Source organism: Pinus tabuliformis, chromosome 5_2, assembly GCF_031772625.1.
Source record: "Pinus tabuliformis cultivar Carrire ecotype Pingquan chromosome 5_2, CPIR1, whole genome shotgun sequence".
Taxonomy (NCBI): Eukaryota; Viridiplantae; Streptophyta; class Pinopsida; order Pinales; family Pinaceae; genus Pinus; species Pinus tabuliformis.
In genome coordinates this window covers 237,705,214-237,730,816 of record NC_142306.1, presented here as the reverse complement: position 1 = coordinate 237,730,816, position 25,603 = coordinate 237,705,214, and positions in this window count along the sequence as shown.

Genomic DNA, 25,603 nt, shown 5'->3' with positions numbered 1-25,603 from the left:
TGGAAATGTATGTTGTAGATGGAGGAGTGGGAAGGATGGTTTGAGGTGCTGATGGGGAACTTTGAGGAGCGACAGTAATCACAGAAAGATTTGGTGTTTTTCCAGACGTAAGCTCAGTTTGGATAGGATTCTGCAAATGTTTGTCAAGGTGTGAACTAGAAGAATGTTCTTGGCTCTCCTGGCTTCTAAGGATCCTAAGAATCAGATTAGGATTTTCAAAGACAGGTGGGGGATTTGGATCAAGATTTGATCTAGTGTAACGGATCTTCTTTGGAGCCAATTTCTAGGTGTATTTTTGGTTTTTTTCTTTGAATAATTTAACAATACAACTTTGACAGTCTCTTTTAGGAATCTTTTAGATATTGGAACTTTGAACTTTCCTAAAAGACTTTTGAAAAAAGAACTGATCAAGAATTTGAAACAACTGTTCAAAACACAAACTAGACTGGAGATAGACTGAAGCAACATTTATTTACTTCTGTAAATGCAAAGAAAAATTAGTTTCAAAGGATACCTGGCTAACTTCAGGCTCCATATGTAGCTTATGAAGTAGATAGCACTAACAAAAAAATTATTCCGTTCCCCAGTTGAGTCGCCAATATTGTTATCACTCAGGTTGTTTCCAAAAGTTGTAAAAAAGGGAATACGGCCAAGGTAACCACAGACCAATATTTTAGATACAGGTTCTAGCCAATCTGCATCCAGAGAGGGCTCTCTCTTTATGATTTAGCTTTGTTTTGAAATGTCTTAGGCTAGTTATGAAGTTCAAGGGTTTTGTTTTGAATTTTGATGGTGAGCTTCAATAGAACAATGAGGCAAACTGAATATTTCAGTCCATTGGGCATGATGGAGTCAAAGAAGGTAGCTTTCTGGATTAGGTTTCTTAACAAAAGATCATATCACAGAATAAGGTGGTCAACCATGGAACAAATTAAGGCTGGAATCAAATGGAATGGACTCAAATGGTTGAAGGGCAGTTAAGAATCCTTAAACATATTGAAAGAGGGAAAATGGATGATTACTGTTAAGGAGCAGTTAAGAATTCCTTAGCAAATGGTCAATATGCAAAAATCAAGAAGAAGGAGAAATTAAGAATTCACTGCTTATATTAATTCTGAAGAAAACACGTAGAATAATAAAGATTGAAGACAGAGTGCAGTTTAAGCAAATTCTGAATTAATCCTTTTCTTTACTATTCAGCTTATGAAACACAGATGATATAGCAAACAAGAAAACTGTAAAACATGAGATATAGAGGACTTATTGATCCGGAGTTTGATTCAAGAATTTTGTGACAAGTCTTCTACATCAATTCCTCATCTAGTAGGCCAAACAATAGATGGTTCCAATAGTTCTTTATTCCAAAGTTCAGTATTACAGCAAAATCTAGGAATGCCCACCAACCCCAAATACTTTGTTTGGGGGCGTATTTATACAAAATATCTTACAAAATATCTGATGGAGATAATATCTAGTGATGACTAATCCCTTTTTTACAAGAGATAGAGACAAACAGTCTCGAAAATAGGGAAAAGATAAGTTTATGTTGTGTTGGCTGTTCCATCTTTATCGAATATACTGGAGGTAGGTTTTGCGAGTCGGTTTACAGTTGTCTTGCACTGATACTCTGTGTTGTCTGCTATGTCTTTGTCGAATATTCTTCACTTCTGTTTCGATACACTTTGACCCGCTGGAGCCTCATTTATCTCTGTTTACCTTATCACGGAAAAATAGCTTGAAATCTACATTTCACCTAAGAGAAATTTACAAAATCCCCAACATGTCTTCCCACCATTGTTGCTCTGGCAATTTATGCTTCTGAAGTTTCCTTAGAGTTTCATCAGTCTCTGTATATCTGAAAAGATTAGGCTGGAGCTAAAACAGATGTTTTACCTCATGTTCAATTTAGAATAAGTTCTCCAAGTTGTCGTAGAGAACTTGGCCTGTGGGGAGTGCACTCCTAAAGCACTTGTTGACGAACTAACTTGATCAGCAGCATATTTGTTCAACTTATGTACATACTCTGTCTGTTTCATAAGCCGTTCATTATTTCCTAAAAGACTTGGTAGCCCTTTATCCTGCAAAACTGTAAACCTTTCCATGAAAGAATTAATTTCTACTTGCATATCCTCACATCTTGTTTCCAAATTGTGCATTAAAGTTCTCTTGGTTAGAACTCTTTTGATTTCCAAAATGGTGCCTGTCTTGTCTGGGATGCCGAGTTGTTCCAGTTGTTCCCTATTTCTATTATTCAAAAAATATATGAGCCGTTTGGCTTGATCAGATATTTGTCCTAATAAAGCTCTTGATTTTTGAATTTCTCCATGTGCTACATTCACTAAGTCAATCTGCTCATAAATAGTTTGGATAGATGGCCAAAAATTATTTAGGAATTGATTGATGTCGGTCCAAAGAATTCCTTTGATTTCTGCCAGAGGCTTGTCCATAGTGAGATCCTTATCTAATATTCTCACTTTATTCTCTAATGCTTTAACCTCTCTTATTTTCTCTGCCACACTTATTTTGGATTTATCATAATCCTTTTCTACTTTTGTCAATTTTTCGTTTACTTGTTTCAGCTCTCACACTTGGAGTCTCAATTCTTCCATGTCTTTTATCAATTCTTCTGTGCTCATATTAGTACTACTGCCTGGTGTTGCTCCTGTTGATTATGTACCTGTGATTACCTCTGTTGTGACTGCTGGGACATTTGGGGGCAATGCTAATCCAATTGTTGAGGGGACTGCAGTTGTGACTGTAGGGATTACCTCAGGTGGCTAGGAGGTCGACTCTCCCTTCTTCTCTTTTAATGATTTTTCCAGTGCCTGCTCTGTATCAGTTAATCTTTCTTTGAGTTTCATGAGCAGGTCCATCATGTCTTCCTCTGATTTCTGCAGTCTGAGGGTGCCTTGAAGGAGGTAGCTTCAGCTGTTTCCTCAGGGCAGCAATGTCCTCTTCCTTCTTCTTGATTAGTGCCTTTATGCCTTTAGCATCTTTGGGGTCATGTCCCAGTTCCATGATGATCTCTTCTAAGGATTTGATTATGTTATCCTTGGCCAGAGAAGAAGCTTTCTCCCAATGCAACTGAGTTGTTGTGTTGTCTAAGGAACTTTGTAACTGATGGGTGAACATTGCTTTATCAGTTAGTGTGGAATAAACCATTTCCCCAGTCTGTTTTTGAAGTTCAATTTGGTCCAGTGGATGAATGTCTTTGGCTAGGACCTCCAAGTTTGTTCTTATGTAATCTACTGCCAACTAGGGTTGTTGTACCTTTGGCTTAAAATAACTCATTTAACATTTTGCCTTCTTTAATGTCATAGGCAGAAATTAATCTTTGCTGGGTTGAGGGGGTTATTTTCAAGTATTGATTATAGATTTCAATTCTCATGGGATCATTCCTGGCCTTTATCTTTGTGAAAATTTTCTTAATGTCTGAGGCCTGTTTGCTTTGTGGCCTGGTGGATGACACCTCTACACTGTGCTGCCTTTATAGCTCCTACCTATGGGAGCTAGTTGATGTTTCTATCACTGGGGAAGTCTGTTGGCTGACTACCGTCTCACCTCTTAGACTATCTGTCATTTCCTCAATGATTTCCACTTTTGACAGAGGATTCATTCTTTGTCTCTTTGCTCCTGGTTGTTCAACAGGTCCACTGATAGGTGTGGGCTCTTCTCTGTCTCTCTTCTTGCTTCTTTCCTCATTTATAGGAGTTTGCAGTACTGGAATTTTTGGTGCTTTAGTTTGGGCTGGAGGAATTTGCCCCTGATTCTGTTCTTTTGACATTGCTGGCTGATCTGTCATTATAGGATGCTCTGTGGTATCTACCTCTTTACCCTTTGAAGTCCCTGTGACTAATGTGCTGGTTTTCTATGCAGGCTGCTAATAAGTTCCAGTACAGGATGTTCCAACTCTTGATTTTTGATGCAGCTTGAAAGATACATGTCCAAAAGAGTCCAGGTCAAGGGTTTTTTCAAGATCTTTCATAGCTTTTTCCATCTTTTCCTGTTCACTAATTTCTTCTATTAAGGTCCCTTCTACCCATTCTTCCTGATTTGCATACTGTTCAATTTCTGGGATCCTATGATGTACATACACTGATAGCTTGTACCTTACCCTTCTGTCACTTATGAAACTACATGGGTCATATGGCACCCACCCAAAACTCTTCTTCAATCTAAGGTGGTCTTCTAAGATCTTTTCAGCATCTTTCCATGCATCCCTATCATGGATAACATAAGAGCCTCACAGGTTTTTGATTCTCATCTGAGCCTTCTTCTTTACATTACAAAAGTGGGTTAAATCTGCATTGATGATCTACCTGAAATATTCTAATGCAAATAACCTCATGGGCACATATTTGGGCAACTTAAAAGGGCAAAGTTCACACCCATACATTCTGATCTCTATGTAATTTTGGTATAGGTACCAATCACCTATCCTGTACTATTTGGAAAGTTGCAGAATCTTCTTCATGTCACTAGTGATCCTAGGAGGAGGAGATCCTATCAATAGAGTGGAGGCTGCGTGTACAAATAAATCAATGAATTCACTATAAGCATAAGGTGATTCATAGGTATCATGGAATACTGAGCTCTAAAAGATCACAGACCTCCTATTTCCTTTTGAGTCTAATTTTCTGATGGGAAATGGAAAGTTGTCTGGCTGATAATATAACAAGAGATGGTATATAAAAGATGTGTATTTGAAACTCCTTCTCTATCCAAATTTATAAATTGATCATGGATTTTGTTGGCAATAAAAGTGGCATAGTCATACTTGGCAGTAGGGGGCTGTCCTAGAGTAAAGATTGATAATAGAACCAGGGTGATATCATCCACATATTCACTAGACCTAAATCCCAAGATCAAGGATATCATGTCAAGAATGAGCTTTCCAATCTCAGTGAAAAAGGCACGCAGATAAGGAGGAGGGATTTTAGGTTGGTGCGTTGGTATCATGAACATCTGAGCTATACGAGTTCTCTTTGAGTTGGGCAATTGAGAATATTTTTCCAGCAAAAATCCCATGGAAAGATGAGCAAGGGGTTTAGTGCAATGAAAATGTATCATCTCATTAATGGATTCAACAGTTATGGTAAAAAGGACAGTTTGGGAAGGTGACATAACTGCTCTATGGCCAGGGTCATAGTTGGCGTAGCATTGGTGAATGATATCTGGGAAAACATGGACTGAGGGAAGGAATTACATGGGAAGGTTTGATTCCCACAGTCCAAAAATATCAGAGTTGCTTAGATAATTATCCTTAATTTGGTAGAAGGCCTGAAGATGATTATAATCAGTGGTTAAGTCCTTTATTTGAAAATATTTGTCTACAAGGGGTAGATAATCTAAGTCTTTGTGGAGAGCATTGATGGCTGTGACATTCAGAGCTGCAGGGGTTTCCATATTTGGTTCTTGTGTTTTCAAACTGGAACTCGGGATTTTTGTGGAAATTGGGACTAAACAGCAGGTTTAGGAGTCTTTTTATGGACTAATAGACTGTTTTCAACTCAAATTTGGCTTTCTCAAGTAGAATTTTCAGTGGAGAACTGAAATTTACAAGGTTACCGGTAAAATATATAAATACCTAGATAAGGAGGCAAATTGAGTAACTGCAGGTTGAATGAAGGATTGTAGAGTGTGTTGTTTTGATCTCTTCGGCCGGCTGACGGTTGAAAAGATGGCACAATGGCTCCAGTCATTATTTTGCATGGGAGCTTGAAAAAAGAGAACTACAACAAAAATGATATTTCGTCTTTTTTTTAATGAAATTCGATTTGGCGGGTATTTTCGGCATTTATTGAGCAAATGACGTTAGCATGATGTTAGGGGGTATGGGACAGGTGACGTGGCAGGCGATGTTAGTGAGGGGTCAGCTTCTGCAACACAAAAACTGCCTATCCAGCCTACTATAACTAACATTTTTTTCTTCTTTTTATTTCGGTGCACTTGGACTGGCAAACCCTCATCAATTTTCTTTTCTTTACATTATAAGCCTATCTAAATCTGCACTTATTACATCCAAGGGCTCAGATTAGACAGTTGAGCTCCTATGCTTCTCTACCTATCTACTTATCTGCCAAGTTTAAACAATTTGGACAGATTTTTATTCTCTATTTCTAAAACAGGAAATTCAAACATGAACTGGCCAAGATTAAGCTATTTGGCCATTAATCAATTGTGGTAAAAAGTTCAACAAGCTGTACATGATGCTTTATTTACAGAAAATGAAATAGTAGTGGCATTTGGACTTGCACACTTTCCTAGTCTTTTTATTTGGGGTTCATTTCTTTCACCTTTTCTTTTGACCAATTTTTTTTTTTACCCTTTGATTTTTCTTTTAGGGCATAACCTCTTTACAATTTTTCAAATTTTTTGATTTTTTTTCAAAATATGGAAAACCTTTACAACCGGAAAAGGTATGAACATATTACAGATCTCATTAATTTCAATCATGAAAAATGATACCTATTGATATAGGAGAATAACACATGGAAATGGCGATCACATTTGGTGAAGATCCAAAAACAAGGCTAGACATGATAAGCTTCATGTTGATAATAGTTTTTAGGTTGGAAATGAAGTAAAGCTTTGCATCAACAAAGAAAAACTTCAAGGTGAAAACAACTTGAAATTGGGTTAGCCTCATTTGATTGAAGACATAGGAGATCATGTTTAGATTTATTTAATAGCAGTTTTCTTTTCTAAATATCTTAAATAATTGTAGCAAGATCATATCCATGACAAAGAAACAAGAACTTCAAGAAGAAGGAACGAGAAGCACCTTCATATGGGGTACAAAGGTACAAAACCAAGAAAAACCAAATCGATTGAAAAGGGAAGGGTGAGGGAACTATACCCTCATCTGTTTGTTAACTAAAAATAGTCGTTTGGAAGTCCAAACACTTCCAGTTGGCAGGAGTGATCTAGGGGATCAGTGAAGTGCTCAAAATTCAAAGTGTTCAAAAGTGCTTGAAACATGTACCAGTACATATATCTAGACGACTTGAACCCAACACAACTTGAATCACCCAAAATTGATATTGCATGATCCCGATATCGCATTTTCATCGATTTCCAAAACTAGTAAAAAAATTGCAGATTGGTTTCAAAACTCCTGACTAGGCAGTCCATACACTGAATGGGCAAGGTGAGAGGTCATGTTGACTGGTTTTCCAGGGCCAATGATTAGTTTCTAAGTGTCCTCTCCATATTCGTCGAATCCTGTTGTGTTTTTATTGGTGGTTGAATGTGTTACGTAGTCCAATGAATGGAGGTCATGTGGGCCAATGGAAGGCTACCAAGTTACCTCCGAATAGTGCATCAAATTTTTTTTTGGCCAAACAGGCCTCCGAGATGATTGAATGTATGACCTATGGACTGGCAGCGCAGGGCATTACCACTTCATTGTCAGGGTGGTTCTTAACCATATAGTTCACAATGCATATTTAACGTTTATGTGAAATGTATATGGGGGATGCGATCAGGGTTAAGCCTTGGCCCCAGGTCACCCCATGTCCATAGGACCGTAGTCATGGGAGCTAGGGATGTGGGCTTAGCCCCAGCCTTAGGTTCTGGCACCATCAAACATGAGAAACGGGACCACAAGGTAGCATCAGAGCGTGGAATAAAGTGGGGAATAAACTTGGGGACCAACCCCAGATCATATTGCACCCACTGAACCACAGGCCATGAGCGAATGTGTTAAACAATAGTGGGGGTGGAAAATGGGGACCAACCTTGGTCACATTTCTACCATACGATCGATGATGGGAGCTAATAGGTGGGCACGGAGAAATAATGATCAACCCAGGCATCATGCACCACATGTGACCTAGTGCGCGACAAACGAAGTTGTTAAACAGTTCAAGCATGTAATTTTGGGGTTAGCCCCGGGTTTTATGTCACTCATGGAACATACCACTAAAGGCCCAGGGTATATACTGATAAGGGTGGGCAGTTAATCTTAACCCCTGGACAAATGGCCCCATGTGGCTCTAGCTTTCCGCTTTAGGACTTACTGGCCATTTAAACCAAGCAACAAAATGCACCAATTTGGGCACGAATTTCACTGGCGCTGGGTGGGATTGTCGTTGGGCACATCCAGAAAAGGAAGATTCTTAAGATGGATAGGAGTCCAGTCCATTTTGCGGGGCAGTCAACAAAAGAAACTTTGAGAGAGCATAATTTCTTCAGTTTTTGGCCAAATTGAGCCCAACAAAAGCCCAACTAGGGGTTTTTTACTATTTTGAAGCCACTAGAGATGTAATATTTTCATTCTGGGCACTATAAATCCATGTAAACACAAATTTTATCACTTAATGAAAGAGGCCCATCATTGGAAGTTGGACCAGGAGATGTAGCCCTAGAGAGGGGTGAACGCCTTTATCATTTTTGCTGTGATGTGTTTCTGATATGGTATATTATCTATGTTTTATTTTTTTAACTAAGTTTAAAATCCATTATTTTATGTGTTATGCAAAGTGCTCCATTGCCTACAACACATAAGAATTTTACTTGCAATTTTTTACATCATCTTCAAGTATACATTACATATCAAAGGGACTTTATTGAGCCATGATGTTAACCTTCCTAGTCTTGATTGGTTGTGCATACTCCTTGAACTGTAATGGTGGTCCTTCCACTACATGCACACCTTCAAATTTTGGAATTTAGATGTTTCGGGGATCTTCATTATCCTCTCCTTTCCCTGCGACATTGTAATACTCTAAGAATTCCTACACTCGCTGCAGGTGTTGATGATTAGCACATGAGATTCTACTCATAGCCATTTTTAGTTCATTAGCAGTGAATATATTTCATCACAACACCTTTAGAGTTTCATCCAACTTTGTATCTTATGCTTCAAAGCTAAAGGTACCACTAAAATTTTGTGTTAGTTCATCCCAATCCCACCTTCCTCTTCGCACTTCCAATTTAATATACCATTTTGTTGGAATGACATCTAGGGTGTGTATAAATCAATTCACCCATTCCTTCTATACTACATGTCCCTTATTCCATGATGCAACACACTTCTTCAGCTGAGTCTTAGGGCATTCCATACCTGAATATTTCTCTCCAGGGACCCTAGAGCCAGTCCCAAATCTGAATTTCAACAGTTCTTTACATTGTCATCATCCTGCGACTTGCTCTTTATGCATAGCCCACCATCCAAATAGTGTGTGCAATGCAATATCCAACGCAAGAATCTTCTAACAATCTAGTATATCGTTCTCGTACACTCGAACAAAAATTTCTACTTCCAATAACCCATCGAAGTGAAGTGGATTGTGCACCTTTATCTCTATCTAGCACACCATCCTTGTATCACGTGCACATCTCTGGGCATTGACTTCATGCAATCGATTCTGCCAATTTTCCAAGGAATATTCTGAGTTCAAGGCACAAGATCCAATGTTGCACCAACTCAGCACTCCATTGGTTGTAGGATTTACATAATCACCCCATCGATTTTTTACATTATACAAATTATCTAGTTCCTTGCGACTAAGATCACTTCTCACTAGTTCGTCATATTGATCCCGTTCACACTAATCCAATGTCAAGATTACTCGCATACCTCCTCCCTCGAATATCATTTTCCTTTTCTTTAGATTAATAATTATTTGATTATCAAATGCCCAGTTGATCCCCAAAAGAGCCGAATAGTGATCAGTATCATCCACAACTTCGATCAATTCAAAATCAGTGGTACTTGACACCCCATTGATGTCCACTAGTACTCTTGACAACCATTCGATAGGAAAAATCCGATGTTGGTTGGCCAATCTAAGTTGAATTGGATACCAAGTCAGCTTGGGCTTCCCCATCATTTCCCACATGATTTTTGGTAGAATATGTATATATTATCCCAAGTCCAAAATAATGTTTTCCAGCTCATACTCTCTGATTTATGCACCAAACTAAAATTCTTCACTGGTTCTTTTTTTGTGAGCGGCTTGATTCACAAAACCTTAGTGAAGCTCGAGCAGCAGTCTCCTCAGTTCCATTAGCACATTGTTCCACCGTCCTTCTAAACTTAATATTTGAGGCATCAGTATCATTGACTAAATCTAAGGAACTTTGCAGAAGACTCTAAACTAGATCCACCATTGTCCTCTACTCCCTACTTATAGTGGCATCAAATATCTCTGGCATGGCCACTTCGCACCTACTTTCTAGCATATCCCATTCTTCCACGATTATTGCTCATCATGCCTTCTTATATGTGGTATTCTCCTTGACATGGTCAGACTTTGAAGTAGGTCCAGGCGCTCTCCTTACCCACTAGTGTTGTAGTGTATGAGGTCTCACATTATTGGCTCCTATCTTGAAACCTCTTTGTGTTACTGAGTGTGCCTACTGTTGTTTCGTGTGGGGTTCAACAATGATCATTTACACATTGGGGCCCTTCTTCTCCCACCACTTAATGATAATCAAGGGGTAGTTATCTGTTGGATCATCTAATTATTTAAAATAAATACAAGTGCATAGGTATTGGTGCAATCACATTCTAGATGACCTTGTTGTCCACAATTGTAATAGACAATCATGCTTTTTCCTCAGCCAATTCCACTTCTTACTCAACCTTGTCCTCCAAGTCCTCTTTACACCATACCTCACCCTCATCCTTACTAGTTGTATTATTCTCCTTCGTTATATCTAGGTTGGTTGCATCTAGTCGACACAACTTTCATTCCCTCGGGCCCTTGCACTCGAAATGAGTCAAAATTACGCTTTCACATTAGCTCGAGTTGTGTGGAAATGGTGGATTTCATGTCCCACTGATTTATGGAAGTCGTAGAATATAGCATGGCTTTTAGCCTCATACTTTTACATCATTAGGAAGCTAGATGGTATATGGCCCCATACCTGGTAGATCTCACACCACATTCCTTCACCTTGTGCAAGTGGGTTTGCCACATAAGTCGCCATGTAATCAATCAACAATTTACACACCTTTATATGGTGACTCTTTGTCCAGTAGATGTTGTACCATACTTCCTCCTGCTTTTCCTTCCCCTTATTCGAGTCTTTAACTTGGGAAGCTAACACATCTAGATGATACTACACCTACACCATACCATTATTCTCCCTGTTTCCTTCTAGTGAGGCCTCTAACTTCAGCACTAGCTCCAAAGCTTTCATCTTCATACCTATCCTTTGTTGTGTCAATGGTATTCTGATATGTGGTAGAAGTCCTGCAATAACCATTCCTTATGTTGCACATATGGAATCCCGAACTTTAGTCTATCCTTCAAAAATTTAAACCATTGGTCGAAGTCCCACACCAACTCTCCCGGACTCTACTTGATTTCCTTTAGTTTCATAATACATTGGGACTGAAACTTTGGATTTCATAACTCCCTGATCGATTCTTGTTTCATTTCCATCAATGTCTTGTTCTATCCAGTTAGAGTCGCGCTTTTGAATTTCATGTACTACATCAATGTGTGAACCTACTTAGCTATCTATATGACCTCACATATAAACAAATTTTGTTGTGGGTCCTCAATCCCAACACCTTGAAACATGGGCATCCACAAATCTATGCTCGTCATGGTAGTCTATGTGGTACTTCCTGGCCAACTAATCCCTTTTCCCCTTGTTGTAATAGTAAAAAATTTTGAGCTTGACTGTGCACCACTCCAGTTTTAGATATCTTGTGTCACCCCCGCTACAACTTGACTGATTCCACTACTACTACTATTTCCTTCTCCCTGACTACAATTACATTCTACATTAGTCATATCCATGCACTGAGTGCTTACCTCCTGGTTCATAAATGCATGCAGGGTTATAGACTCAATGTCAAGAATGGTTTCATTATGTTTTCCCCATTTCGAATATTTCGTACTGCATGGACTCAGTTGGTCTCTTTTTCCTTCCTCTATTCGCGGCATGTCGAACTGTGTCCCTTCATAGCTCTGTTCACTAACATTACTCTGTGTGTTGCGATGACCTCTCTTAGACACTCCCTCTAGGATCCTTCTTTAGGTAGGTTCCGACACTGGCCAACCTCCTCCTACATCGCCCCATCGATACCTCCTCCCACTCTGCAAAGTGTCATCCTCATAACTCTCTTCCTATATCATTTGCCTTTTCCTTTTTATGCATAGTTTTGTGCCCACTATCAACCTCATTAGGGGAATTTTGAGGTCTAAAATGGGCCTCCTAAGAAAAATGTACAACCAAAATAAAATTTATAAGAAACAATAGTATTCAAGATGATGATGTCAACCATGGGGGATGATTCACCATTTTTGGAGTAAAAATGTAAAAACATTAAAAAATAATAAAATAATAAAACTACTTTTTCAACTCATATTTTCAACTTATCTCCCTAATGTTTTACTAAAATTTCAAGAGGGAGTATTCATTGGATGAAAAATTTAATTCCTCATCCAACGAGTACCCATGTTGCATACTTTTGATGGACCCTTGTACATGAAAAATGAGAAACACGTGAAAAAGCATGATTGCAATCACGTTTTCCATGTATTTCTCATTTTTCATGCAGCAGGGTCCATTGAAAGTGTGCATCATGGGTACTCCTTGGATGAAGAATCAAATTATGTATCCAATGGGTGTTCCCGCTTGAAATTTGAGTAAACCCATAGGGAGATAAGTTGAAAATATCAGTTGAAAAGGTAGCTTTTTCTTTTTTTCCCTCTAAAATTTGATGATGTAATCTAATCTTATTTTATTATTTCCACTATTATTTTATAATTTCCTTAGGAGTCCCATTTTATGCCTCAAAATTCCCCTAAGTCCATCTTATTTCTTCTTCCTATTTTCATTTCCTTCTCCTCAAGCCAAGCGAAGAAGGTAAGTAGTATGTTTGTGGTTTTTTTTCTCAAGATTGTTTGGGCATAGATTGGAGGAGCGACCAAAGAGGAAGAAGATAAGTTTTGTAGGGTAGTTTTGTGCCAAGTTTGTGGTTGGTTTTATTATGGTAATAAGTCTAAAACTTTATGTGATTTCCCTAGTACAGGTCGATCTCCTATAGGTATGTTTTGGAGGGCCGAAAAAGTTGAGCACTGAATTGAAACATCTCCTAAAGGCCAATGAAGGAAGGTACTTATAGAGGAAGGCTACCCACATTCATTTTGAGGAGATCTAAGGAAAATTTTCGGGTTGTAACAATAGTTACTATCATCCATAACAACAGGCCAAAAATATCAGAATTGTGCACAGAGTCCAAGTTTAAGAAGGGAAGAAGTATTCTGAAGGACAAGGTATGTTTACCCTTTTTGAATAACTTTTTTTCAAGTGGATATAGTCCAGGTTGGATAGAGATTGGTTGGGAATTTTGTGGATGTTAGAAGGGACGAAAGTAGGTGTCCAAGGATGCCCTAAGTGCAGACTTGAGAAGGACATTAGGTCTACTAGGAGAGGTATAATTGTGTGATGCTCAGGGATTGATATTTGAAGGAGAAAAGAAGGAAGTCAAGGGAGAAATTTGTCAAGCCCAATTTTGTTGAAGAGGAGGACTTCTTATCATGATATAAGGTAGCCCTCGATGCCCTAAGTTTTCCTAATTGGAGAAACACATGAAGGAAATAGAGGGAAGAAGTCTTTAAGAGTTGAGGAGAAGTAGTGGGAAGTCAAGGAGTTGTGAACAATTCACAAAAAGTCCATATGTGTTGATTCACTGATGGACTAATGATTAGCTATAGGGAAAATTGGAGATTCATGTTAAGTGAACTAAAGCAGAAGGATCCATTGATAGAGGTAGATTTTTAGATTGGGAGCAGAAGGACTAGTATATGTGTTCAGGGTATGACCAAGTGGAGTTGTGAGGTGTGCTACATCAACTAGTCAGTTATTTGTATCTTGTTAAAGGAAGATTGGTTGTCATAGTTGTTGACACCAAACCCTAGTTTGTATTCTTGTATCAATTATTGTGTGAGGGACATGATCCCTAGTATGGGAACTCTAAAATGTTTTATTATAGATTGATAATATAATGAAGTTCAGTTATTGAAAAAATGTAAAACGTTGTATATTTGTGCACATGTTGATTTACTATTGTTTATATTTCACTATGAAAAGTAGTTTGTTTTGGAATTTGAGTTGGTAGTGTCAGAGGTTCTAAGACCCTAACCTAAATTCTATAGTGTCATGGAAAAACAACATGTTATCTGAGCTACTTTGAAGGGCTAATGAATCAGAGTGTGCACATCAAGTACATCTTAAGAGGGAGTTGCTCACATTGTTGTTGAAGGGATAATAGCAATGTCTAATATGACAATTGATATGCAATATGAGGACAGGTTGGAAGGGTTGTCCAACTATAGTCCATGGAAGTAAACGATCAAGTTGGTTCTAATGGTGAATAGGATATAGGAATGTTCTGATAAAGAGATCAAGAAGTCGACTGAACCTAAGGAGATAGAAGTGTATGAAGAGATGGATACAAGCGCCAAGTTGATCATCCTATATGGTGTTAAGGATCCTTTAATACCTCATTTGTTTGGGAAAAAACTGCCCATGAGATGTGGAAATATCTTTAGGTTTTTTTCCAGAATAAGAAAGAGAACTAACAGTTGGTATTATGGGATAATTTAAAGGGAACCAAGATGACAGAGGGTGAAGGGGTGACTTCATATTAGACTAGATTTTCATAGCTTCAAGATGAGCTTGTCACCATTAGAGTGACTAATACAAATTATGAAATGGTAAGGATCTGTTTGAAGGGGTTTACACCAGAATGGAACCCATTCATTAAAGGGATTGTTTCCAAATAGAAGCTACTAGAATGGAATAGGATGTGGGATCACTTCATTTAGGAATAATTGTGAGTGAAGAATCTTCATTTAAACAAGAATGTTTCTAATGATGACATGGCTCTTGCAGCAACGATGAAGGGAAAGAAAAAGAAGGACTTAAGTAAGTTGAAGTGTTTCAAATGTGGAAATTATGGTCATTATTTGAAAAAAAACTGAAGAAGAAGCAGGGAGATGATGAGAACAAGAAGGGGAAGTAGGCTGTAGGTGTCACCACCTTTACCAAGATAGATGACCTCTCCAGGAGATTGGAGAGTGAGGATTTTTCTTTGACCTCTCATTTATCAAATGGTACCATCACTAAGGCTGCATGGTACATGGATAGTGGTGTGTCAATGCATATGATAGGTTCATAGAATGTGTTCGAGAATCTAGCTAAGTGGGACTCGAAGTTGCACATGGTGGTGGGCGACAAGAGTCAGAAGAATATCAGAGGATCAGGTGTCATTCCATTCAGGATCTACTATATGTATCAGATCTTAGATATAATGTGTTGTTTGTCTCAATGATTGAGTGGAAAGGGTTTAACATGATTTTCTAGGATGGGAAAGCGAAGCTTGGGCCCAAAGGCTCTAGCTCTGGTGGAGTAGTCATTGGAGTTAGGGAGCTTGGTCTATACAGGCTTACGAGAAAGCTTATAGATCATGAGAAGCAAAAACAGGAGAAGGTCCTATTTCTAGAGGTTCATAGGGAGTAAATTTCTAGAAGAGGTTTGGAGGTTCAAAGGGAGAATGTGTAACCCAAGAAGAGCGCGTGATTAGTGGGGAGAAAGGGTGCTTCTATAGCTGGCAAGAAGGAATCATGGAATGATATGAAAGCATTTCAAGATAAGAATTAAGATCCTTCAAATTACAGTGATATTTCAAGAAGGGTGTGATTCATGCTACAGGGTTTGTTGGAGTGGTAAGTGCCATAAGTTGGGGTAGTATAGCCAGAAGTGAATTTAATGACAAGTTACTTCCTAGTCTTGGGAGTAACTCCCTCACTAAGAGGGAGTTTTGAGATTAGTAGCTTGGGAGGTACTCCAAACCATAGCGTATAGGGTAGTGGAGGATTTGGCACCACAAGAGGGATTTGTGGGCTAAGTACCAAAGATGTGGGTTTTTCACCCAAGCCCATGGGTGTGAAACCAAGGAGGATTTTCAGCACTTGACACTTGGAAATGGAAGAACACCCTTAGAGGAGAAAGAGTTTCTTCAAGCACCAATATGGGAGTTATAGAAGCTGAGATATTAATTTTTTATATGTTTGTGTGGGCTAACTATCCTAAGGATTTAATTCGACCTCACTTAAGGAGTTTGTTTGAAGGGTTGGAAATTAGCTCAAGAAGGAATATAAATAGAAGACTATTTGAGGATAATTTCACCATCCAAAGTTCAAGAATAAAGGAGATATCACCTTTGAAATAGTCATAGATCTAAAGAGACCAAGAGAAGAACGGAAGAAGTATGTTTGTGGTTGGTTTTCTCAAGACTTTTTGGGATGAGATTGGAGGAGCAATCAGCGAGGAAGAAGACAAGTTTGGTAGGGAAATTTTTTTCCAAGTTTGTGGTTGGTTTTCTTATGGTAATAGGTCCAAAAACTGTAGGTTTTAACCCTATAAAGAAATTACCTGCAGACGAATTCTAAAAACAGAAAATAAACAATGGGAAGAACATAAAGCATAAAACAGATATAACCAGAGATTTTCCCCTAAATCCAAAAATCGGGACTACCAGATATATTTTTCATTATGTTCCTTGAAATGTTACAATAAATATATATACATGCCGAAGCATTCATAAACCCCAATACATTAACCCTGGATTAGAACATAATCGTAGTTTCCTAGACCAAATCTACAGAATACCATGGGTAGAAAACCATCATGCCCAAAACCATGTGAAAAACCCATATACAAAACCATACATAGGTCTGCCCACCTAATATAGGGTCCAAAAAAAAAATATCAGCGCGCTTCCCTAGACCCCGTGTAAGGGGGCTACCACCCCCATGAAACACCCTGCCAAGGGGGGCTGCATCTCCCTGTGACCCCCTGATGTGCCTAATGCAACGAACAATGACAGTTGTGGTCCCCCCGCATGTGTGGCTAGTCGTGGAAAGAATATAAAACACACCCAACAATCTCCCACTTATTGTTTTCTTTTCCACACAATGGGTCACGAGAGATCTTAGCCATTGATCTAGCCCTACAATGCCCATTGTTTCTCTACACCAAGAAAAATTCTCAGTGGTCACAAACTTCGTTAATGCATCTACATCATTCTTCAATGTGTCCACATTTACCAACAACACCTTTTTGTCCTCAAATATATCCCTCACAAAGTGATATTGAACATCGATGTGCTTTTTCTTTGAATCATAAGAAGGGTCCTTTTCCAAGAAAATTTCTCTTTGCCTATCATAGTCTATCCTTATAGCCCGTTGTATCGACCCCATACTTGAACACAATCTCTACAACCAAACTACTTCCTTACTTGCATGAGTGGTTTCCATGTTTTCTACTTCTATGGTTGAAAGTGCCACTATATACTATCTCTTGCTCATCCAATTGAATGCACCTCAAAATAGATTAAAACTATACCCATTTTTGGATCTTCTCTGATCCATATCTCCAACCTAGTTTGCTTCAAAAAGGTCACAGATGTTCAAAACTCTGTCCAATCTTGGTCTTCCTTGGTAGCACTGACCATAATCACTAGTGCCACACAAATACCTAAAAAATCACTTCATTGTTTTACAATTCTCCTTCCCTGGTTTGGACATAAACCTGCTCAATACTACCACTACATATGCAATGTTTTATTTAGAACAGACCATTTCATACATCAGGCTATCGACTACACTTGCATATGGAACACGCGACATGTCCTCTTCCTCTTGTTGTGTCTTGGGACATTTTTTAGCATATAACTTTACACGTATAGGAATAGGAACCTTCACTAGTTTACTATCCTACATATTAAACCTCTACATAATTTTCTCAACATACTTCCTCTGATTTAACCAAAGCTTCCTCTTTTCCTGATCTCATTTAATTTCCATGCCCAAAACATAGTTTGCAACACCAAGATCCTTCATGTAGAATTTGGAGGACAATTGGGTCTTAAAATCCTGGATAATTTCTTTATCATTTCCAATCAGCAACATATCATCCACATACAAGACTAAATAAATAACATAGTCACCAATTAATTTAAAATACATATACTGATCCACTTTGCTTCTGTTCAATCCAAGTCCCCGTACATATGTATTGGTTTTCTGATACCACATCCTTGGTGACTGTTTTAACCCATACTAACACTTTTTTAACTTGCATACTAGTTAATTCTTACCCTTAACCACAAAGCCTTCAGATTGCTTCATGTAGATCTCTTCTTCCAGATCCCTGTGAATAAATGTTGTCTTCACATCCATTCATTATACCTCAAAATCAAAAGGAGTAGCAACAAATAAAAATAATCTAACAGAATCTACATCGGAAACAGGAGAAGATATATCACCAAAATCAATTCTCGACACCAGGGAATAACCTTTTGCTACCAACCAAGATTTGTATTTCTCCACCTTGCCTTATGCATTCATATTCTTCTCAAACAACCATTTTATTCCAATGGGTTTCCTTCCATCTAGAATCTCCACCAGATCCCAAGCCTCATTTTTGTCCAAAGATATCATTTCGTCAACCATGGCCTCTTTCCAAATTTTTCCATCCTTTAAATCTACTGCCTCCCTGACAGTTCAAGGATAATCATTAGTAATAGATAAAGCAAAATTTGAATAGAAAGCAGATGGACTATACCTTTTTGGCTACATTCTTTCTCAAACTGATCTTCTCACAACTACAATTTGTGGCTCTTCATCTTATGATTCTTGTTTTGTTGTAGAGTCTGATTCTTCCTCCTTTAGCTCAAACTCTACCTTCTCATGTTCCTTTGGTAGGACTTCATTTTTAATAACATATTTCACCTCTCTAAACACCACATCTCGGTTGTACACAACCTTCCTTGTTTCTGGGTTCCAAAGCTTATAACCTTTTAAACCATCCATATACCCAATAATGATGCACCTTTCATATTTACTATCAAACTTGGTTCTTTTCTCCTTTAGAACATATACATATGCATCACAGTCAAATACCCTCAAATGTCAAAGAGAGGGAATTTTATTAGTCCATACCTCATGTGGAGTCTTATCCTCCAACGCTAATGAAGGTATTCTATTAACCAGGTAACATGCAATCTAACCCGCCTCTGCCCAGAATTCTTGTCCTAACTTGGCACCACTTAGCATGCTTCTTCCCTTTTCCATCAACATCATGATCATTCTTTTTTCAACTCCATTTTCTGAGGTGAGTATGGAGTATTCTTCCGTCGTGCTATACCCACTTCTTACATAACTCTTCAAAGTCCTTCTTGCAAAACTCTCCACCATTATCTATTCTTGGTACCTTTATCTTCTTATCTATCTGGTTTTCCACAAGAGCCTTAAATTATTTAAACCTATCAAAGACTTTCGATTTCTTCCTGAGGAAATATATCCATGTATTCCTTAAGAAGTCATCTATAAATGATACATATTACATAGAATTACCCAATGATTGAACCGACACAGGTCTAAACACATCATTATGCACAAGCTCTAATAACCCTTTCACCCTCTTAGCACCAGAGGGGAAACTCACCTGATTCTACTTCCCATATACACAATGTTCATAGAAATCAAAATCTAAAGAGAAATTAGACATACCTTCTACCATACCATTACCATGAAGTATTTGCAGGCCTTTCTCTCCAATATGTCCAAGCCTTTGATTCCATAACATAGTATTTTCTCTAGAGACCCCTAGATTTTCTGCTTCACTTTCAGGAACCAAAAAATTGTTGCACCCACTAATAACAGTGCTACTCAAAAGCTTGTACAGAGTTACAATCCGAACTCCCCACATCAAAACCAGTGCTCCCTGAGCCATCTTGTAGGTATCTTTCTCGAACACTGTTTTTGCACCTGCATCATCCATCTTGCTTATAGAAATTAGATTTCTGCCCAATGCAGGAATATGTAGAACACCAGAAAGTGTTCTAATCCTTCCACCTTACAACTTCAACTTGAATTTTCCCTGTCCAGCGATTCTAGCCTTCCTATCATTCCCTAAGAAGACATCACCACCATCATATTTCTCACACTCATAGAACCACTCCCTCTCAGGAGTGAAGTGAAAGGATTCACGTGAGTCAATCAACCATGCCTCATAATCTACATGTGTAATTGAAGAAGAGACCAAGTACACATCCCCACCTTCGTCTGAGGTGGTTTTCGCCTCTACAGAAGGAGCATCATCAAATCCCTTTCCTTTCTAAGGAGCTTTAGATCTACAATCCTTTTTGAAGTGCCCTTCCTTTCCACATTTCCAGCACACCTTTACAAGTTTTCCGAGAGATTTAGATCTCCCAATCGAGGACTTATTTTTGTTTAAGTTATGGGACTGTCCTCATACATAAAAGGCATCTTTATTCTGGCCCTCCATATTTTTTCGTCTCATCTCCTCTGATAGCAAGGATGAGACTACCTAATAAACAACTAGACTATCCCATGAATCTGGTAGATAATATAGCAAACTAATGCACTTATCTTCATCTGAAATTTTAATATCAACAGATAAAAAATGGCTTACCACAATATTAAAGGCACTCAAATGCTCTTTCACTGAGTCTCCATCCTTCATCCTCAGGTTATAAAACTTTTTCCGTAGGAAAAATTTGTTCACCAAAGATTTAGATTGTTACAAATTCCCTAACTTGTACCAAAAATCCTTCGTCATAGCTTCGCTTGATACATTTAACAATACTAAATCTGAGATACACAATCGTATTGTGCTCTTTGCTTTCCGATCCAACTTCACTTAGCCTTCATCTAACATTGTTGTTGGTTTAGTACCTGGATCTACCATGATCCACTAATATTTATCCACCAGCGAATCCCCCATATTGAGTGTCCACAACTCAAAACTTGGACCATTAAATTTTTCGATCTCTATCTTTCCACTGCTCGCCATCTTCTTTCACTGCAAGAATAGATCTCGTAGATCTCCCACTGAATAGGGTATACCACAGGCCCAAGCTAAAACCCCTCAGTAGCAAAGGAGTCCCTTGAAGCTGAAACAACTCTCATAGCAAATGTAGGTTTTAATCTTGTACAAAAATTACCAACAGATGAATTTTAAAAACAGAAAATAAACAATGGTGAGAACATAAAACATAATACAGATATACACAAGAGATTTTCCCCTAGATTCCAAAATTGGGACTACCAGATTGATTTTTCATTATGTTCCTTTCAATGTTACAATACATATGTATACATGTCGAAGCATTCATAAACCCCAATCCATTAACCCTGGATTAGAACATAACCTTAGTTTCCAAGACTAGATCTATAAAATACCATGGGCATAAAACCATCATGCCCAAAACCATGTGCAAAACCCATGCACAAAACCATAGGTAGGTCTGACCACCTAATAGAGGGTCCAAAAAAAAAAATCGAGGTCATTACCCTAGACCCCATGTAGAGGGGCTACCACGCCCCTGAAACCCCCTGCACATGCGACTAGTTGTGGAAAGAACATAACACACAACTAAAAAAACCTTCTATGATTTCCCTAGTATAGGCCAAGCTCTTGTAGGTATCTTTTGGAGGGCAGAAAAGGTGGAACAATGAGTTGAAACATGGCCAGTGATGGAAGGCACTCGTAGAGGAAGGCTAGTCGTAGTCATTTTCAAGAGATTTTAGGACAAGTGTGGGGTTGTAACAATAGTTATAGTCATCCCTAACAACAGGTTGAAAATCATAGAAATGTGCATAGAGGCTGAGGTCAAGAAGAGCATAAGTATTCTGAGGAACAAGGTATGTTTACCCTATTTGAATTGATGTTTTGCTAGTGCATAGAGTCCAGGTTGGAGAAAGATTGGTTGGGAATCTTATGGATGTTAGGAGGGCAACAAGTAGATGTCGAAAGAGGCCTTAAGTGCAGACTTAAGAAGGACATTAGGTCTTCTAGGAGAGGGAAAATTGTGTGATGCTCAAGGACTAGCCTTTGAAGGATAAAAAAAGGAAGTCTCAAACCAAAGTTTGCTTAAGAGAAGGACATCTGACAGTGATAGAGGGCAACCCTCCATGCCCTAAGTTTTCCTCATTAGAGCAACACAAGAAGGAAATAGAGTGAATAAGCCCCTAAGAGTTAAAGAGACATTATGGGCAGTTAAGGATTTGTGGACAACTAACAAGAAGACCCTATGTGTTGATTCATTAATGAACTAATGATCCACTAGAGGGCAGTTTGGAGAGTCATGTTCAGTGACCTAAAGGAGCACAATCCATTGATAGAGGTAGAGCTACAAATTGGGAGCAGAAGGACCAACATATGTATTCAGGGTATGACTAAGCGGAGTTTTGAGGCACACTACATCAACTAGTCGGTCAATTGTATCTTGTTCAAGGTAGATTGGTTGTCATAGTTTTTGACACCAAACCCTATTTTTTATTCTTGTATCAGTGATTATATGAGGGCCATGATTCATAGTACGAGAGCCCTAGAATGTTTCATTATAGTTTGATAATATAACGAAGTTGGGCTATTGAAAAATTGTAAAATATTGTGTATTTGTGCACATGTTGATTTATTGGTATTTATGTTCCATTGTGAAAAGTAGCGTTTTGTGGCATTTGATTTTGTAGTGTAAAATATTCTAAGACCGTAACCTAGATTCTCTAGTGCCATGGAAAAACAACATCCCTCACATAAGGCTAAAATTTTTTAGCAAGATTGTTGCAGAATTCTTCGAACATCTAGACCCCTTGAGCATAATCTTCCTAAAGATGAGCTTTTAGCCATCAATTTCCTCCATGATAACTTTGTTATCATCTTGCTCAAATTTGATAAAGGCAATGCTATGGTTCCCATGAACATATGTGATTATGAATCCAAAATCTTTGACCTCTTATCTTCCCCATCTTATAGGCCTCTCCCTAAGAACTCCATCAACACCATTAATAATTTTATCACCAAACTATCAAATCCTCCTCTTTAGATTCCAATTCCCAAAAACAATTAATTCCCCACACTCTGCAAACCAATAAGATCTATGGTAAACCCAAAATTCAAAAAAATGATATCCCCTTTCATACAATAAACAAAGTTATTAATGCTCCTATTCATGCATTCTCTCATTTCTTAGCCTCCAAACTCTAACCGTTTATAGGAAATTCCTCCTCCTTTATCAAAGACTCCATTGATTTTATCCTAAAACCCCATCACTTTGTCCTTGATCTGAATGAAATTATGGTTATCTTTGATGTAGCTTCTTTATTCACCAAAATTCATGTCCATGAGGCTCATAACATCATTTCCAATCTTGTAGACTCTGCAACTCTTAATCTCAGAAACATTTGCCTCTCCTTTTCCTTTTTTATATATTAAAAGGTACCTTATATGAACAAAATGAAGGCACAAATATGGGTTCCTCATTATCCCCTGTTATAGATAACATCTTCATGGAAAAATTTGAAGAATTAGCTCCTAAAAGTTCTGACTTTAATCCCAAGTGTCAGCATTGTTATGTTGAAGACACTTTTGTCATTTGGCCTCATAGCCTTCCTGCCCTTAGTTCCTTCCTAAACCATCTCAACGTCATTTCTCCCCACATCCAATTTACCATGGAAATATAGAATGACAATTCCCTTCCCTTCCGTGATATTTTTATCTCCCATCAACTTCATGGTACCCTTACTCACCAAGTTTATCAAAAAAAAGACCCATATTGACAAATACCTTCATACCCATTGTCCTCACCATCATGCGCAAAAATCCAATGTTCTACAAACCCTATTCATTAGAGCGCAATGAATCTCTATGCCCCAATTCATTGCTCAATGAAAATCCCAATTATCTAATGCCTTGAGAACTAGTTTTTACTCCTCATAAATTCATAGAGCCTTTAAGCTAAATTGTAATTATCAACCCAAATCCTAAATCTCTTTGCGCCCCCACCCTCGCCCATAGCTTGCATCTCTTTGCCCTACATACATGGTACCAATGTTTGTATATCTAAAATTCTTTCTAAAAAGATTATTTAAACTTTTTTTAAGCCCTATAAAACCCTCGATCACCTATTAAAACTTATTAAAGATACAACATATCATATGCTTGGCTCAGTTGTTTATCAAATATCTTGCTCTTGTGGAAAATCCTATATTGTCTAAATAGGTGGATCCTTCCAAACTTTCCTCAAAGAATATGTTGTTGACACCAATCATAATCGCTTTACCAAATCAACCATCAAGGAACATTCAAATAAATCTAACCACCTAATTTGCCTCGGTGATACTAAAATATTTACTTTAGAACCCTTCTATACCACTTGAATTATCTAAGAAGCTGTTGATATTAGAAAACACCCAAATAATTTCAATCATGAAGATGGCTACAAACTCAGTCATTCTTGGAAACCTATGATTTGCCACTTCAATCAATAATTTCCTTAGTTTTCTTTCTTTCCCTCCTTCTCCCTTGACCCCTTTTTTTTTTGTATCCTCCTCCTTCACCCTTGCATCTCTTATTCTATTACTTTCCCCTATTCTGTTCAAAAAAAAAACATCTCTCTCCTCAGTTGTTTTTTAATTATATATCCATTCTTTCACTTTATTCTTAGGTCTTTTTAATATTTTTTATTTGATTAATATCTTTATTTATAATTAATAAATTAATTAAGTTGTCTTAAACTCTCTCTCATTATCTTTCTTCCAATTCTTTGTCCCTTAGTTTGCGCCTTATTTTTTTATTTTTTGTTTAGCTTTTATCCTTGAGTTATTTTCATCACTTTTATTTGAAGTCATTCTCATTTTCTTCGAATTGTTAATCTTTTTCCATCTTTAATTTATTTATTATTTTATTATTTTTTATTAAAATCTCTCTATAACTCTTTGTCCCTATTTATTTATTCTCATTTCCAACACTCTTTATATTTTGTTTATTTTTTTTATCCTAGATAATGAGTGGGGTATCCACCCTAAACTTTGAAAGCTCAATCTATACATTATTTTCTTACTATTATGCCTATTTTTATTATAGCATAACTAAATTGTTTAATATCTGTCGTGCTTGAATTATCTATAAAATTAAATTGTTAAAAAATGAAATATTGTAATATTTTGCTATTATTTATGTTCTATTTCTTGGAAATTTTACAATATTAAAATTTATATATTATTTATATTTTTATTTGAACATTATTTTTTAAAAATAAACCTGACGTAATCAATACCCCACCTTTGAGTTTAATACAATCTAACCTTACAAATAATTAAATCAGAATAATTAAAAATAATCAAACGAACATAAATTACATAATAATATATTTCAATAATCTCATAATTTTTCATATTTAAAGAATAATCAGTATTCTTTTATGGATAAAGAGTTCGATATTGGACATATCAATAAATATATTCGATTGGGCGTTCCCTTTGACTTTGTAAGTAACAATAGCAATATCGTTTTCTACAATCATAATATAAGGTTTTGTTAAAAGAAAAGAAGCAAAGCAGTACTTATGCAGGAAAATTGTATGAATTGTATAAGAGTTTCCCCGGACTTTTTCAGAGATAGATACATTAAACTTTATAATTATAATAATTATCGACATTAATAAATAATATCACATTTGGAAATAAGACGTGCACTAGATTCGTCACTGGAACATTTACAGAAACTTTCTAATAGAGTTAGACAGGGTGTTATGCAAATAATA